Consider the following 19,459-nt stretch of genomic DNA (forward strand, 5'->3'; position numbering starts at 1 on the left):
GTGATGAGGACTGTAAAGCATCTCTTACTCTGAAAGCTAAATTTGCATTTTGGGAATACTTTGATTGCACTTGGAACAGAAGTACATTGACCTTGAATATCTTGGAGCAATACTGAAATAGAGACTCCAAATACCAAAACTAGCGATCTGAACTCTCCTATTGAGCTCTGGTTTGCATAAATTCAGTTTTAATTAGAAAAGTATTTCTTCTTCCAGTTTCCTGAAAACTGTCAGAGGGCACAGATGACATGCTTGCCGGATGGGTATAGTGTGCTCTCATTAAGAAGAGATCACAATTAGTATTTGAGTGATTTTCAGCACCAGTGGAAAAGACCCAGCTGAACCCGTTATTGTTAGGATCTAACACAGCCATTTCATTTGGTACTTGATAGGTGCCTAGGGAGCGAAAAAGCTACTTATGCCTGTATTAGGTGAATATCTGGATCTGCATCAGGAGGACTGTTTTCAGTTCTGACGATGTGGAGTATCATTTACTGCAGTTGCACGGTATGTGGCACAGTGTAGCAGCATCCTTTAACTGAGGATCTTGGAGTAAAAAAGACAGAGATGTCACACTAAAATGCAAAACATTCGCTCCCTTGCACAGCTCCTGCCAACTTAGGAAGTGAAGTAAATATATGTTAGTTTATGTATTAGTAAATGTTAGTCAAGTAATGAATGTGACCTTGTAAAACTTTTGGAACAAAAAGGCCTCAAGGGGCAAATGAAGCAAAAAAAAGAAAAAAAAAAGTAGATCATTTTATTGCAGCCAGAACAGAGAAAGCAATGTTACCTGTTTATTGTATGGCAGAACACCTGCACATGACACTCTAATATCTGTCTAGGAAAATGGTGAAGTTACCAAGGTTGCTGCCAGCACCCAAATTCCAACCACAGCCCTAGATGAGGGTCTTCACTGTAGGCTCAGACAGACCTCTCCTCACAAGCTTCCAGGGGTGGCTTTGAGGGCCCCAAATAACCCCAGCAGGGAGGAACAGGGATGCCCCACAAGCATCCCTGAGAGGAGTTATTTCTGGGGGAGAGCAATGGTTACCCTCCGTGGGAGGATGATGCTGAAGACGCAGGCTGGCTGCAGGGGTACCTGGTGCATAGCACTAGGATGGAGCTGCAACATAGACACAGCCATTAAGGTTTACCAGGAGAGAAAGGAAGGTGTTAATTCACCTTCTTGCTTTGTGTAATTATTTTTTCCTGAATATATAATGAACAATCTTGTTAAAATAAGTGGAACAAAATTTCTAACTTCTTTATACTGAAAGCAGTTCAAGAGATTTTGGCACAAAATCTTATTGTTAAGAATAAATAGTTCTTTTGACTGATTGTCTGATGCAGAGTACTGGAATGAATGCACTTCATACTTTCTTGGAGAAAAGGGGTGGAGGGAGGCTGGCAGAGCAAGTAGGTAACCCATAATACATGAAAACCATAAAAGAAATCACATTCTACAAAAGTGAAATGGTAAAAGTAATGGAAAACAAAATTTTAGCACAACAGCTGGTTTGTAGGAATGGATTAAAACCTACTGTGGGTATTGAGAACATGGATGTAGTAGCCAGGTGAAGGGTTCTTTTTATTTGTGAAGGATATATGTGGATCCAAAAGAAGTACAGCTATCTGGGTTGTTGGGAGACATAATGTTCCTGTCAGAAATGGTCTCTAAAAAGGTATGCAAAGTTCAAAATACACTTCTCTCTTACCCTTTTTTTTAAAAAAAAAAAAAAAAAAAATCAAATGTAAAGACTGGATTTCAGTTACGAAATACATGAATTAATCTTGTCTATTTTAAAATTTTTTTAACCGGATTAAAAAATTGCCTCAATACATATATGCACACACAGTATTTAGTCAACAGAAATTTACTGTCATTTCCTTATACCTTTCATAATTTCATCACTTTCAATATAGTAAGGCCTTCTTGAAAATAGCTTTAAAGTTGTTTTGGGGGATATGCATATTTGGAAGTTTCCTACTGAATCATTTAAAAATTTGAGTAGTAGTAGGCTGGTTTATAGATTTTTCTGTACATGTCCCCACATTAATAGTTAAAGTTATCAGGGATGGAAAAGAGGATTGAAATGTCCTGTCTTTTTAACAGTAGTTGCTTGCAGCTCCCTAATGCTTGTCTGACAGAGCATAGACCTTTTCTTTTATCTGTGTATATACATATATTTATGTGTCTTGTATTTAGATGAAGTCTTGTTTTCAAAATGGGATAGAAGAATGAGCCCCTAACTGTTTTGGAAAGATTGTTTATTTCATTTTTACACAAAGCTCAAAGCCAATAGATCAGATTATGCCATACCTATCAACAGAAAATCATCAGAATTTATATTTCCTGAGGCAACAGCAAAAGAGCCTGTACTTTATTGTAGCTGTCTGCCAAGGGCAGTCATGCTAAATGAACCTGCTATTGGATGTCACTAGAATTCTCTTTAAATGAAGGAGAACCACGAGAAAATAGTTTTTATCCTCCAAACTACATTTTTAGTTATTTTGATATTTGAAATTGGAAAGATATTTTTACTCTCGGGTATGGTTTTCTTAAAACCTGTTCTCAAGCTCTTTGTTTCTTGTGTTAAAATACAGATAAAATTGCCATTTGTTTTTACTGTACATGAAGCTTGAGGTCATCTTTTATTTTATCTGGTTTACTCATTGCTGCTAACAATGTTTTAAGTTAAAATAGATGATACTTTAGAAAACCCCAACAAAAACACATACACAAAAAATGAGGACAGAAATGGGGACAGAAGTGGTTAAAAAAAATTAATAAGGATAGATTGAGGAAAGCTTTCATTTATGATAACATTAAATGATAACCCAAGTTAATGGCTTGGCCTAAATTCTTGTTTTATTCCTTCTGTAGTTTCCTACCATTAACATTAAGCCGCAAATATAACTGGCAGCGGCAGTTGTTGACTTGAAGTCTGTGAGAAAGATGGGTCATTTATCAGACAGACAGGCAAGTTGTCCATCAGGGTTGACCTGCCTCTAAGAAAGCAGGTCAGCTCTGGGGAGGAAGAGGCAGGGGAAGAAAGAATGAGAACTCCAGAAAACAGAATGCTGCAATGAGGGCACTTTGAGCAGGAAAAAGGTAAAATGGTAATATAAGGAGGAAAGATGATTATAACTTGGCAGCAGCAGAGCTTGCACATATTCTTCACAGTGCGCTCCTCCTTCACAACTGTGTGTCTTTCCCTGTTTCACTGCTTCATGTTTTTTCCACACAGAGTTGCAAGCTTTGTCCACAGGGAGGTTTGCACTACTAATTTTGGTATAGAAGGGTTGGAGTGAATTTTGGCCACAGTCTGAGCAGAGACCACCTTTCGTAATGTTTTTTTTTTTTTTACCTCTGCTTTCTTTCCTCAGGCAATGCTCAAAAATAAATTCTACCTTTAGATAATGTGTCAGCATTTCAATAATTTGTGTTTTAAGGATGGGGAGGATGGGTGCTATTTGACAGCCATTTGCTGTAAGGATAGATCTGTGGAAGGTTTTATCCTTACATAATAATACCGGAAATGAGTAAACAGTGAGAAACCTATCTGGGATGAATTCTTCCAATCTAGCCAGTGTAACAACATTGGACTGGCTTGTTGTCAGTGGCATGTGGCTTTGGATGAGGGAGGCAAGAGGAGGGAGCAACAGGCTTGAATCATCTCCCTGCGCTGTCACTATGGAATATGTTTGGAATGGCAAAACGCTCTACTTCTAGAAAAGCCATCCAGAAAATTTCAGACAAATGTACTGAGAGGCAAATCCTCAACTGTTACATTGATCAACTCGTGTAGTAATTCAGAGATACTAATTTTTTCAGTGTCTGAAAAATAACAAATGGATTTGTGTGAACTCATGAAGCTCTGCTCCAGGTTTTCCAGTTTGTGTTCTGAAATCTTAGGGGTACAATAAATTACTAAATATACAGTATGAGGAGAAATACAGAGGAGAATCTTATTTGCAGAAAATCATGCGGAAAATCAATGCATGATTTTCAGGGTGGCATCTTCCAACTCAGTAGGGTTGGATTTAGGTCAGTAAGGCTGTCTTATGAGGAAAAGGATAGTACTGTAAATCTTTTATTGGCTACTTTCAGCACATTCGTTTAGTAATGGAAATTTGTGAAAATTGTATATGCTCTTGTTTTTGAAGTGCTCACGTGATGACATTAAAATACTGTCTGGAGCATTTCTGAATCTCCAGCTAAATGGTGCATTTGAGCCATTTAAAATTTAAAAAGTATTTTACTTGATTTAAATTTGATCGAACTGATTTCTAAAAATGTGTATATTTTGTAAGATTTTTTACTTCATAGGCAAAATTATTACCATTATAGGTAAGTTTATAACTTTATCTAATTTTCCATATTTTGTTCCCAATGTTATATAACTGTATAATGTAGATATACATTATAGATGGGACAAGACAATGCAGGTCAAAGTATCTTTCTATATATAAGCAAGAAGATTATCACAAAAAAAATTCCCAACAATATTTTCTTTTAAACTTTTTCACAAAGTCTTTGGTAAGCATTTTCTCAGAATAAGCTAGGCAGGAAAAAACCAACCTATGGTGTGCATATTATTTACTGTGTAAATAATAATTATTAGAGATAATAGATCATGTAGTTAATTGTCTCTGCTTCTAGGAATGGTAATTAGCAGAGTAATGATCTTCACACATCACTTGTCATTGAATTTTTATATAATAAGAGGTACAAATATAGCTTTTCTCACTAAATTAGCTACTGAGTTAATAATTCAAATAACTGTGTTTAGAAAAGACTACTTGAATGTGTAAAGCATCAGACATGTTGTTATCCCAGTCACGCACTTTCTGCCCTCGGGGTGCAGGGGCTTTGTCTTGCTAGCAAAAAGCTTTTTTTAATAAAGTCTCCTTTTTTTGAGAGTTTTAAGTAAGGGGTAGAATGGAATTAGCTGCCCAGAAAGCTTCTCGGCTGTTGGCTGTGGGATGGATTTACCTAAGCAAAGAGGGATTAGGGAGCAGAGATCAGAGCAGGGCTGTCCTGTAAATCTGCTACTGACATTGTTAAACTCTGGAAGGTTGCATATTTTCACTAGTGGCCAGATTGTCAGAGGCAAGGCTGATTTCCCCACAATATGGCAGAAATATTACAGGTAGAGAAGGTGAGATAAATGTGCTCAGAGCTAGTTCTTTCACTGAAGTTCTCATTATACAGTAAACTGTAATTGTAAACAAACTTGGCAACAGGAGGACTGCAGCTCCTGACAACTCTTTTCCTTAGTTCCTAGTCTCCTTTTGTATCAAAGAAAGAGGTGGCTGTTCTGCCTCAGCAACAAATAAACGTAGGAAGAGAAGAAGGGTAAATAAAATAATCCCGCACTGTAGAATGTAGCATGACAAATTATTCCCATACTAGCTAAAAATTTATGATAGAGAGAAATCATAGTTCTTTATTTTCTTTCTTCATGTGATAGAAAACAAGGTAATAAACAGCTCCTTAATACCGTCCTTTGCCTTCACATTTTGGTAATTGCAGATACCATTTATTCCCGTTGGAATAAATAATCACTGCAAGATTATAAACAGGACTGACAGTCACCTGGAAGTTTTTGTAACTATAATATCATTTACCACATTAGCTTTTTTTTTTCCCCCTGCTTGCTTGTATGAAAATGAGTAAATTAGATTTTAAACTTGCTATGATGCAACAAATGTTTGTCCTATTACCTTGCATAGGATTTTCTTTTATGTTATTTATCTTACTTTCATGTTCTTGTTTTCCACTCATCTTGTACTGACGTAAGATGATTCACTTACAGGGATAACTGCCAGCTATTTCCAAATACACCTGTTGATGAATGCAGCCTTTAAAAGTCAACATTTCCTGCAAGTGTTTTAATCTAGATACAGAAATATTGCTTATTGTTGTCTGATGATTTTTAGGACGCATTTTTTTTTAAATAAAATATGTTGGCACAATGAACGATTTTAATATGTACTTCTTTTCATGCTTATGATACCCTACTGGGATAAAGTCATCAGACTTTGGAGCTGATTGATATGCTGGTTAGAATTTAGTGTTAACACTTTGTAGGGGATATTATCAGGGAGCATGTTTTCTTGATGGGAGCTATTGTTTTTACATGAGTGGGTGTAAACCACTTACTTCAGGCACATCTGTTTCAATGTAGGTTTTCTTTGTATTCCCTAGCATCAGGAACAGGAAGATAATAATTTCAAATGCGATAATCACAATTTTATAGAAAATGGGAGTGGCTTTATAATCAAAGATATACAAACAGGCTTATTAGAAAATATGTGGTGGGTGAATCACCTCAATGAAATATGGCATTAATTTTATTTCAGATATATATTACATAAATATATAATAAAATATAGTTTTTACTAAGTTTTCTTTTTACTCTCAGATCTTCAATGTGGTTTATTCCTCTGGGGGAGAACCAACCCAGAAAACCCACAACATATCAGCAATGAAGTATATGACAGAAAACACCTTTCTAATTTCAGAGCAATAAATGTGCAGGACTGACTTTACAGACTTGAAAAAGACTTTAAATTGACTTGGCATTACTGTTTGTGAATGAAATTGCACTTAATAAGATTTGTTATATTTCTGTTAGTGTAAGCAAAATATAATTTTTACTTTTCTTCTAAGTCACAGCTAGTCCTAGAAGGTTGGTATTAAATATACAGCAAGTAGAAAAACTGTGCTTTAAATTCTACTTCCTGCTTTCTTCTGCAGGTAGCCCCCAGTCCTGATTTTTCTTTCATGCTTCCAGTTTTCTATTCTTGTACGTGAAGCTCTTGGCTCCTCTGGATTCCAATCAATCATATTTCTGTGTTATTTACAAGTGAGTGTGGGAAGGTGTCCAAAAATGATGGCCTTTCTGCTTTTAGACATGGTGCCAGCTAAGCCGGAAAAATCTGTAAAATGGATGGAATTCTGAAGAACTGTAACCACAGATTCTGAGCAAACTGCAAGGGGCACTGACTTCTCAAAGGCATATGACTTTGATGGGTCTGATTTCTCAGGGGCATATGACTTTGATGGACAGAAGGCAGAAGGCATCTGTTACATAAAATCCTTTTCCCAGCTGGAGTCTAGCAGAGGAAATGGAAAGTTTTCAGAGAGGTTGCTAGAGTATTGTAGCATAGTCAAAACTGTACTGTTCCTTAGCATCACTGAAGAAATGACAGACCCGTTTTGTCAGACACCTTGCATGGAAAAATTAAGCTTCTAGGAGGAAGTTTTAGAAAAATGAGGACAACTTTAATAAGTACTACTACAAACCTGTCCCACGTGTCTAAGTGCAAACACACACAGCAAAGGAGTATGGCCGGCTACTGGCAAGTCCTTATGGAGACACTGGGACATCCCATCCATCTGAAATTATGAATGTGTGTTGGGCAGTAGGTGTAGATGTAGCTCATTGTTCATAATACTGAATGAAGGCATTAAGCATGTTAAAAAGTTCCACTGCGTATTTCTTATGCCATTGTTATTTTTCTGTGGTTTCTACTTATCCAAGTGAACAGAGAATTAAGTTACCTTACACTTCCCTTCAAAGAAGGGTTGACAGTGCTCAGTGCTGTATTTGGAAGAGGTGAGAGACAATTTTTTCTGGGAGAATTTTCCTGTAAAGAAGGACAGGATGTTCAACCTCTCCATCATTCCTGTCCCATTTCCTTCTGAATGAATAATCAGATAAAAATTGGCTGCAGTCTTGCAGTCTGCTATTCTGCCCAGCAAAGGCATCATTCTTAGTATCCTGACAAGAAGAGGGACTGGCCAGAGGACTGAATTCATAATGCATCTCAAACATTACCCCACCAATCATGCAAAAAAATCCCTCTGAGCAAATACTAGATAAGCATTGCTATAACGTACTATATACACTTGAACTCATGCATTTGCCTCCCCAAAAACCAACCCCTAACTAACCAAAACCGATTTAAAAATAATTTCAGCTGATATGTGCTAGTATAGATTTAAAGAGGAGTACATTTTGTATGATAAGTGAAATAGCTGCTGTTAGTGTTTTTAGACTCATTTAGAAATGGATGCTTGAAGAACCCTTTTCCTTACTCTGGAAATGAGCACTATTAACAGACATCTATAATTATGATGGGCTATAATCAGTAGCTTAAGTCAAGAGAAAAAAACTTCTTTTTACGTTTCATGTGGCTACATTTGCTTTGCACTTACTAAATTTAGCTCCTTAAACTATAGAAATTGTTTGCAATTGTGCTACAATCAGAAAGACAGTGACTATTAAGACTAATTTTTGCTTTTGTTTGGTCTTTCTAGAAATTTAGTTTTCCTATGTGAGATATATTTAATAGAAAATTAGAAAATCTAAAGTATTGGTAAGTTTTGTGCAAATGAAGACTGTATGTGCAAATCAGTTACCTGTAAATGCTATTTCTTTTGTTGAAATTTAGGCTTTTGATGTGCAAATGTACAGGCCATGCATTTTCTGTTTTTTTAATGTAATGATTAAAGTCTTATACAATATGATCATTATCACAGTACAGATTTTTCGGATAGTGGCACTGGGGTTTTTTTTTTCAATTCATTAGCCTAAAACAATGATTTAATGTCTACAGTGCACTACGAGATTTCCAGTTCTAATCAGTAAAAAGTTTAGAGAAGAGAATGAAAATTAAAATGAGAGTTGGTATATTTAGATAACATGGAATACATAATGTGTGTTTCACAACTTTGTGGCTGAAATTAATGTTCAATGGCTAGTAGAGAGCATGTGTGAGATGCGCTTCAAACTATCAGTGGAGGTGTTTTTAAAAAATGTGATTAATTTTGATTAAAAGAGTTATGTAATTAAAAGTGAGGAAGATTGTGTAAGTGGAGTTTTGGTAATGACATGTTCAGAAACATTGAATAAGATTTTCATACCAACCTTGGTGAGGGAAAGCCTTGAGATGCTAGGGAGAAGACTGTTGATAGATGACTAAAGCATGTATTAAAGTGGCTCAGAGGACATTTTCCAAATGTACAATTTCTAGTTGGATCTCTGCTATAACTAAAAAAACCCCATTATCTCTATTTCCTCAAATCGAAAGGATGAGGTTTCAACCCTAAAACAGATGCGTTAATGCTTTTAATGATAGCAAACCCCATGTAAATCCCTAGTATTGGTTCTAATTTGGAAATACACTTTTTAAACTGCAGATGTTGCCTTGAAATTGAATTTTCGCTACCTGATCAGCTCAACATTATACAATTTGTCTCCTGTCTCTGTTTTCTCTGCAACACTCTGTTTGTCTGCAACACTCATGAAGCCAGTCTAATATCAGCATGCAGTAAAACCTCAGTTTAATAGATCTAAAACAAGGTAGCAGATGTTTGGGTTGTCGTTATGGAGGTGCCAATTACAATTCTGCAAATAAGTGCAATTTCTCTTTTGCACTTAAAAATGTTCAGCTCGTTTAACGTTCATGGAAATAGAGCATTTGCCAAATATATGGAACAAATTATCAGAAATTTATAAAATCTATTAATCTGTTATTAATTTTAATCTATTTGGTTTAGAAATGACACATTTGTCACTGTGGTCTGTGTTCTAACAAGATTGATAATAGGGGAGAAACATGCTCTTGCTTCTTTCTTTATAGTTAGCTAGAACTGAAACCTTGTACTTAGACTACATTTAAAGTAAATGAGTTGTAAATTAAAGTAAGTTAATAACAATTGCTGTGTATAATTATTTTGATTATATAGGTTGCTTGTCAACAGCTCTTGCTGCACTTAAACAAAGCTGGAATGGCACTAGTATAAATTTAACAATTGCCAGTTCCCTGTGAATGGGACTCTGCAAAAGGACACGAGTGGGGATTTTTAGTGTCCAGATTTGAAAATGGAATACATAGTTTTCAAAATTTGAGAGCAAAATTGTTATTAAGTGATACATTTTAAGGGAAGATATGAATAGTTTTGATCAATAACAATATGAAAGTCCCTACATACAGACAAATAACATCTTATAGTATAATAAATATACCAAGATGCTTCTGGGGAAAATGTGAAGGAAAATCTGTGTCTGTAAAATTCATCTGGAAACACGAAGAGTGGAGTATCCTAATCATAACTGTGATTAATCAGTAATGTCATAACAAGGCAGAGTTCATTCTTTGCACTGTAATGTGGTGTATTAATATACCTCTGTTGTAATTTGAATTGTTGTCATTTGGAATTGGGAGATTTTTAAAAATTATTTTTCTTTTTTTAAAATAAAAGACATCCAGCATTCTATTTCAATTATTTTGATCTTGAAATGTAGACTACTTATTACAAAAGGAAAAATTTCAAATTAGAGAAGCAAAATGGATCGGGAAATGAAAAGGAATAACTCACGTCTTTTGATTATGGAGTTGCTAATGAACTGGAAGGTACAAGTATAACATACATGTCAATGTTTGGATACTTAGAATAAGTATTGTTCAGTTACATGTGCAGGACTTTACAAAAAGGTATTATTAATTATAAAAAGTTATCAGTTAATGTTTTCATAATTTGGAACCAGAAATCCTTGCACTGTGCCCAGTTCAATTAATTACATAGTTAACAAAGCTAAATTTAACTATGTTTATGTATCTCAAATAGTGCTTTTACTATAGCTATCCCACTTTTTCTCTGGTTGTGAAGATGAAAGAAATAGCAATTTTTATTCTAATCCATTCTAACAAGTTCTTTATATCTAGGAGTAATATTCACATATGAATAGTGCAGATTGTTCATATGTGTCATCATTTTGCATGTCTGAAAATTTATGCACAGACGATATAAATGTTTCATCTGTATTTTTAACTTGCATCCTCTGTTCTTGGGAGCGAATTGAAAAACTGATCAAGTATGGACTAGCAAAGTGGATAGTGAGGTAGATTGAAACCTTGCCTCAAGTGAGGGAGATTGAAGCCCAGCAGGTCTCAGGAGGCTGTGATAACAAAGTCCAGCTGGAAGCTGATCACTAATGGTGTATCCCAGTGATCACTAAGGGCGGCCAGTACTGTTTCATGTCATTAAGGATCTGGATGATGGGGCTGAGTGCCTGACGTGCAAGTTGGAGGTTGTGAAAACTGAGACTGTTCGACCTGGAGAAGGCTCAGAGGGGACCTTATCAACATGTATAAATACCTGGTGGGAGGGAACAAAGAAGGTGGATCCAGACTCTTCTCAGTAAAAGGCAAAAAGGCAATGAGACCAAATTGAAACACAGGAAATTCCATTTAAACATAAGAAAACATGTTTTACTGTGAGGATGATCAAACACGGGCACAGGTTGCCTAGAGAGGCTGTGGAGTCTCCCTCCCTGGAGGTATTCAGAATCCAACTGGACACAGCCCTGAGCAACCTGCTGTAGTTGAAGCTGCTTCGGCAGGGGCACTGGGCTGAGATGGTCACCCAGAAGAGGTGCCCACCTGCCAGCCTCAAGTACTCAGTAATTCAGTGAAAAATGTGTACAGACTGACATATCCATCTTTTACTTTTAACTAGTGAGAAGAAGTAGCAGTTTTCATGTTTGCGATAGTATTTTTTTGCCTTATCCTTTTTTTATTCAAATGAATCAAAGTTAAATTTGTCCTTCAAACTAAAAGGGTAATTTAATTGTTTTCCATTAAAATTAAGGGCAAAGTATTAGCTCTCTTTATATGTAAAAATAGGTAACAGTCAATGAGAGAAGGAGTAGAGACTGTCACACCAGCCTTTCAGTCTGTTCTTCATGCATGATTTCATCTTCTTTCATAATCACTCTTGAGGGAATTTATGGATAGTATCATTTTTATCTTGTTCCTGTTATGTGAGCTGAAACAAGCATGAGTCCATATTCACTGAGCCACATCACTGCTGCTCTCTTAACTTTGCCATGTTGATAGGAAATGTCACACTGATACATTACATAATTGCAGCTGGCCTCTTTTGATATGATTATTGCCTTGCTATTATTTGAGGCAAAAAGAGATGTGAAATACACCGTTTATATATAATGTTATATCTGACTAAACTGGTATCCACCTCAAGTGCTTGCAATGAGAATTACGTGGTATCGCAGCATTGCATTCATTAAATAGATTGTTGCATCATTTTCAGATCTGTCTTCAGATAATAGAAAAAAAATATGAAATAATTATCCTCCTAAAAATTAAATAATTATCTTGAATCAGAGCTAATCTGATGTAGGAAGCCTGGGTTTGAATATCCTCCAACTGTTGTGGTAGATCTAATTATGCCAGTTGTACCTACATAATTTCCATCATTCCGACTACTGCACAAATATATTGTTTCTTACACCCTATACAGTAATGAGTCAAACATTCCTGTTACCAATTTCCTAGGAAGTTTGAGCAGATCTGATAGTTAAGTGGTTGTTAAGTAACAAAATAGGGGCCTGTGCTGGAAAGCAGTGCCAAATGACACTGCTGCCACTAATCTGAGGAGTCTGCTTCATGTCAGCTGGAGGGTGCAGCACATGTCTGATCAGGGCTAGGGAAGTCTTTTAAACTGCTTTTCTATTGCTACTCATTTCCTGCTGAGACAGCATAACTGAGCTCAGCAGGATGTCCTGGTCAGTCTCTAACCATGAGAGATCTGAGGGTTATCTTTTGACTTTGTTAAATTTGATCTGCCACCAAGCCGGGGTCCTGACTTAGGCTTGACATGCAATATAAATGTACTTTGAGACTACAATTTTACTGTAGCGTAGAGGTCTTGAATGATGTGAGACTGCTGCCTGCATTCAACATGCAGTAATTAAGGGGCTGTAGAGTAGCTGGTTCAGTGAGAAGGCAGCCTCACCAGCCAGTAGTGTTAAGCAACAACTTACAAACATATAACTTTATTAATAAACAATGATGTTGTTTACATTTCTGATTTTATTCTTCAGATTTTATCTCTCTAGTGAGTACCGAAACACTTTTCAAGTGCTTTCGTTTTAGGCTGACTAGATCTGAAATGTGTATCAGACAGGCAAACAAATCAGTGCCTGTCAGTCAGGATTTGAAGTAAATTACCTTGATTTTGATAGGCGTATGATGGTGGCTGCTGGTGCCTACAGCAAACAGTGAGAACTTGAGGTGACTTACTTGGTGCACATTCTCCCAAGATATGAAGCTGCTGTGGATATCAGGGTTCTGTGGATAACGGGAAGCAAAAGGAATTAGCTGTTATATCCCTTTTTCCAGTCTTTTCAGAACAGAAATACAGGGGGGACATCAATACAGGGCAGCACTGATGAAATTTCAGATACTTATTTATTTATGTGGTCCATTTATTATTTCCCTCCCCACATTCTCCTTTTTTTTAGTCCTATTTTATGCTAGGGAATACTGCGGATGTGCTTGATTACCAATACAAATCAGTGTAAACCCATTTTTTTCCTAATCCTGTTCCTCCCACTGATTTTGAATTCAAACACTCCATGTCCTCCTGGCTGTGAATGTTTAAGTGTCTAAGTCATGTAGGAAGTGTTTAAAGAAAGAGGGAGAGACTTGGTAATAAAGGGGAAATGTACTAAAAACAGTTTCCCTTCTCCCATCACCTTCTGTTTGATTCTTCCCATCCGATTCTTTTTCCTACAAAACATGCTGTTGATAATCCCTGAGCCCAAAAAAGATGCTGCCATTAGAGGTGATTGTTTTCTTTTTTCCCATGAGTCTCCTCCCTGTCAGAAACTCTTCACAATCAGATTACTTGTTTAAGCCTATAACTTTTTTATTTTAGATGAGCTATATTAACATTCCTCAAGACATATTACATGCCACCCTACAATATTTTACTGGCTTCTGTGCAGCACTGTGTAACACCATTGTGTACTGTGTGAAACACAAATCCTATTATATTTAGGAAATATAGCCAGTCTTAGTTGCCAGAGCATGTGCAACATCTATTAAATGGTTCCCAAACATTTTTTGTTGTCTGGTTTAGAGCCAGATTCAAAATGTATGTACCATAGGGCTTTAAAATGATGAATGTGTAATCATTGGACCCAAAAAATTATGCATTATGGAGCAAACTGATCCAAGTCAGGAATTTAGAAGGTCACCATCCCTAAGGGGTGTGGACCTCTAGTTCTTTGGAATTGAAATGCTTTGCTTGAGCTTGAAATGAAGTAAAGGAAGAGATCTGTATCAGTTTAGCGTATAAAAATTTTTCATCCTCTGAAGGTAAAAAGGAGATAAATTTTACTTTCTGATGAACAGGCAGGGTATAAGCGAATGGGAACACCTATGTTAGTATACTCAGCTGTGTGCATAAGAATAAAAAATCCCCATCAAACCTTAAAACTTTTAAATGTTGAGCTTTAAATATTTGTGAGTGAGATCAGAACGGTATGTAAGGTTAATGCAGTCTGTTTCTTCTGATGCCAAAATGATTATGCAACCAGCTCCAAGTTGTTAACTGTTCTTTTTCAATCCCCTATGCTGATCCCAGTTCAGACTGACTTTTGACTAATTTAACTGAATTTCAACAGCATTGTACCTTGCAGTGATGATGCTGAGTTGTAAAATAACATTTGTATTATCAGAAAGCATGTTACTTTCTGTGCTCTGTATAAAACAGAGGCAACTTATTAACATGAAAAAACTACGTAAGATTTCAAACAGTCTGAGGACAAATTGTGATATTCCTCATCAGTCAAGTCAATAATGTTATTCTAGATGTGTCCTCCAGGGTATCAGAGATCAGAATCTGCACAAGATATAAGACTAATTTTTATGCCTAAATAAAGACCTTGTGAAAGTAAATTCATACCATTTTAACAATACAGAGCTGATACCAAGTATTTGTAGTGAAATTTAGAGTGCTGTTTTATTTTGCTTTGTTTTAAGCTACAAAAAGATTTTTCAAGAATTCTAATAAAATGTTTGGAGTTTGGTTAATTAGTATTATCCTGGTCATGTGTTTAATTAATATGCCAGTTGTGGTCTGCCTGGAAAGCCAGCAGTATGCTGTGTGCTCAGACAGTGTTGGAAGTATAATGTGGGCAGAAGTTCAATAAAACCAAAGGAAAGTTCCACAGTATTGCTTGGGAAGAGTCAGATAGGATTGGATTATTAAGTTAGTTTTCTAAACAATAAGTGAAAGTGTAAAAAAAATTTCTGTAAGAGAATCTTTGCATGTCAAAACCAGCCTGTTTCCAGACAGGCTTTGACAAAGTTTCTGTTGCATTCTTATGCAGGGATGTGCATTCCTGTCTCGTTATGCAGAGGTGATACTGCTAGAAAACAATAAATACTCTTAGAACAAATAATAAAGAACAAAAAAGAAGATAGAGCAAATTTGTTTCTGTTGTTTGGCATCCAGAATCCAGATTATAGCTGAGGTGAAGGATCTGTGGAAATGGTCATACTGTGAAAGACAGAAAAAACAGTGTTACTGTTGAACTTCTGTAGCTAACAGGATCCCAGAGAAATCATAAATGAAAACTAGAACAGCTGATGTCTAGTATTACTGCTTTCTTACTGTCAACACATCTTTCGAAACCGTTTCCATTTTGTAACTGAAAATTTTATTTAGTCAAGCAAAGTTTTAGATTCTTAATCCTTGGCTAAAAAGAACTCCTTTCATTTTTAAGTTTCTCTCTAAGATAAACAGTAATTTCTAAATCTGTCTTGGTTTAGCTTGAAGTCAGTTGAATAAACCTGTATCTACAAAAAGCTGATACATTTGATTATAAATGTAGTATATTTTAATCTTGCTTTAGTTGCCTTCCATTAAACCACTGGTTCAAATTATGTAATGAGGAAATATCTCTGAATTTGATAGTACTATAGTTTTTAGTAGTTCCTTTTTACATTAGTAGGAATCAAAAAATAAAAATATTACATGGTTTGAACAGCATTCATCCTTCTTAGTTATTTTAAATTTACATATACAGTGTTTAAATATACACAGAAAATTCCTGCACATCCTGGGCCATTTTCTCTTTTTTGAGTAAATAGAGTGCTAATTTTTTGCAATTTAACTTTAAAACTGTATTTTCCTCTGCCTGTTGTGAATGGAGTTGAAATGGAACATTCAATATGGATATAGTATTCTAGCAAAGTTAATTTTTTACCCTAATAAAACTGGTATATTTACAGTCATCATTATTCTAAAGGAGTAGTTATATCTGTAGAACGCAGGAGAATAACATAAAACAAATGAAGACTTCAGATAATATATGGAATCCTAATGTTTTAATTTGAAAAGACTACTTGGATCTTCTTGCCAGGTCCTCTCTTTTCACATCAAAAGGGGCAATGAGAAAAATGAGGTTTAGTAAGTGTTATGGTAAAAATGGAAGCATTATAATTTCCTAATCTAATTTTAAAAATTGGAGCACCTTTTTAAGTTTTGCCCACAGTTTTATCTTTCTTCCTTCTTAACCCATTTTATTAGTCAATTATTTTCCAGTGAAATAATTCTGAAAATTCCTTTTGTAATCCAAATTCAGTATCAGGTCAATACTAGCTTTTAGGTTGGTATTTTTAAGGCTTAATAGTACAGCTGTACTTTGACCTAGAAACCTATTTTCATTTGATAGTTGTCACAACTATTTTTTTGACATCTGCCTGCAGTTTTTTACATGCAAGTATTTACTTACAATTGAAATATTATTACTACATAAATAATATAAAGACTTGGAAGACACATTTGAAAACTTTTTGCGAGGATCAGTGGAAAGTCGTTATTGGAGGGACATGCTGGATCAGTCTTTTCCTAGTAGAAGATTGTACAGTATGTAGCTGTCTTGTGACTAGCAAAAGATCTTTCACTGAGCTCTTGAGAAACAGTGCATTCAAAGTTCCTGTTTGCAAATCACAGCTCAAAGGCTTTTTCTCATATGTTGTCAAAGGGTTTTCATTCTCCAAGGACTCAATGAAGTTATTCCTAGTTAATTATTCAAAAGTAACCCCTTTGGGCTGTCCTTTTAATTGTTTTCCAGGTGCCATAAACTGCAGATTTCAGCAAGAAATAAATTTAGATACAGCACAGTAGGAAGTTTTAAAAGCCAGCAGCTTCTGCAAAGGATTGTCAAGAACAATCTGCAAGGAGACTAGTTTTGGCATATAGATTTTGATCTGAAACAGTACAGGAAAGGAAGTGCTTCTTGCCAGCTCTCACCACCATATGCTTTATTATAATGTAATGCAGAAAAAATATGGAGACAGCAGCTGCTCTAGAGGGAGGTGGCCACTTGTTAGATTTTGAAACCTTTCTGAAATGTCTGTTCATTTTCTTTTCACTGGTATTTTTTCCCCTTGCTTACGTATTTGCATTCAAAAGATGTTCACTAAAAGAAATCTATTTTTAGACTACAGTGAGAAGAGGGAGGGCGTGATCTACTTTCTGTTGAAATGAAAATAATTTTAGGACTCTAATATTTATTTTTATATGTTGTGAAATGTGGGTAGATTTTTATTTTCTCAATATCCATCCACGTCAGGGCATGATGAAATCGTATGTTTAAATTAACTATTGTCTAGGGATGTAGTGTCTTGATCACATTCACATTTAAGTCAGTGTCAAGAATCACTGGCTTCAGTGGCAGAGAGAACCAAAGAATAAATGAGGATTTAGATCGAAAATAGAAAGAGTTTGATATGATATGCACAGAGAAATCAGTCTTTCCTACCATCACTACTCAGGCAGTGAAGTTGATCTGTTGCTTTGAGAAACCTGAAGTTCTTTGCATGTTCCAGGAACTGTCTGCCTGCAATGTCATGAAAATGAACCTTATTTATTTTAACAAAACTGTATTTTAAATGGTATTTTTGACTCCTAACTGAGATTTTCATGTCCCCTGAATGTAACAATCCTTCCAGATGCACATAACTACAAGCACTTGGGTTTTGAATTAGGGATTCTTAAGTGAATTTGAGAATCCAGAGGGAAGTTACATCACAGTATAATGGAATTATAGCAGGGCAAGTTGTTATAGCATATAATAAAATTAATATATCATATTAGCATTTTTGCTGAGTGTCAGTGTTTTACATTGACCCTGGCGTAATGCTAAAATGTCATAGCAACACAGATGTGACCCATATAACTCAGTAAAAATGATGCTTCATATAGAAGAAAGACATTAAAATTCTTTTTGGAAGCATAAATCTCTTTGAGACAGCGATTATTAGATTATTGCTCACCATAAATGCTCACCATAATCTGACAAAGAAATGACACTAATCTATCTGTCACCAGGTATATATTTTCCTGGTGATACAAAGATGATTCTTATGGAAAAATCCATTTATTTGCTTACTTCAGTTCTAGCCCATTCTATTATTATCTATCTGACCTTCATTTTTTAAACCAGCTGCAATTGGTGGTTTTCTGGAATACTTACTTACTAATGCTTACTTAAAGGTCCCCTTTTCCCTTTTTGTGGCCATACTTGTTGCAAGAATTCAAAGCTAAGTTGGATTACTGATTTGCAACTGTAATCATTCCCTACATTACCCCTCATCACACTGAGGGGGTAACATAGGGAATTCTGTCTACTTAGGAATCCCATTTCTAAGTAGACTGGATTTTAAAGTCTATAGTAAAATTAAACATGGATTCTGAATATAGTCCTGCAGTCCTAATTCTGCAAAATGTGAGGCAAAAGTTTAAGTCATGCTGAAAATGTTTACTTACAGTCTTGTCATGAGGCAAATCAAAATCTGCTTTCAATGCAAACTAAAATTGTGAAAGGACTTAACCTTCTTTTGGTTCCTGTAAGTATAGTTCAGCCCTAGCTTAAACAACATTTTTCTAATTCTACTGAGTACAGGAAAATTTAAGTTATCAGCAGTCTATAGTTCACACATTGGTCACTTTAAGTCAGTCTGGAGTCTTGACAACACGGGAATTTTTTGTTTGGGGTGTATTACACCTCCAAGAAAGTTTGTAAGTTAAATGTGTGGTTTTTTGTTTCTAATTTGAATGGGAAGGTAAAGCCTTCCTTGTCCCTAGAAGGACTGAGAATTGTCAGGAGTTGCAAAATGTTTAGCCTACTCCAAGCAGCAGTCTAAAGTATGGACATTCTGGAAACAGGTACTTTAGATGTACAACTATTATTTTATAGATTGTTGGAAATTCCTTTTTCAATTGACATTTGCTGTTACGATTATATGTAGATTTATTTTTACATTAAAAATGCCTGGTAGAAAAAAGTCAGATCTTTCTTTAACTCACCATAATAACCACAAAAGCCAATGAAACAATATAATTCTAGGCAAGTGAGAAAAGAAAATCCTCTGTTTGTGACAAATGAGAATTAATTATTTTTGAGCCTAAAGAAAGTTACTTCATTTTTAATGAGATATTGCTTAACCATCACAAGCTATTCAACTGCCAATGACTAATTCAAAAGAAGAGAAATGCAAGAGGCCAAATGTAGCTATTTGTCTAGAGACATTTTCCTCACTGTGAGAATAGCTGCTTCAAGTC

At 35.6% G+C, this 19,459-nt stretch overlaps 1 protein-coding gene across 8 annotated transcripts in view; it reads left to right on the top strand.

Annotated features, from left to right (window-relative positions):
- The window catches only part of ATP2B2 (ATPase plasma membrane Ca2+ transporting 2), a 431,184-nt gene that overhangs the window by 354,714 nt on the left and 57,011 nt on the right, over nt 1-19,459 (top strand). The window lies entirely within an intron of this gene.

This window comes from Strix aluco, chromosome 11 (genome assembly GCF_031877795.1).
Source record: "Strix aluco isolate bStrAlu1 chromosome 11, bStrAlu1.hap1, whole genome shotgun sequence".
Classification (NCBI taxonomy): domain Eukaryota; kingdom Metazoa; phylum Chordata; class Aves; order Strigiformes; family Strigidae; genus Strix; species Strix aluco.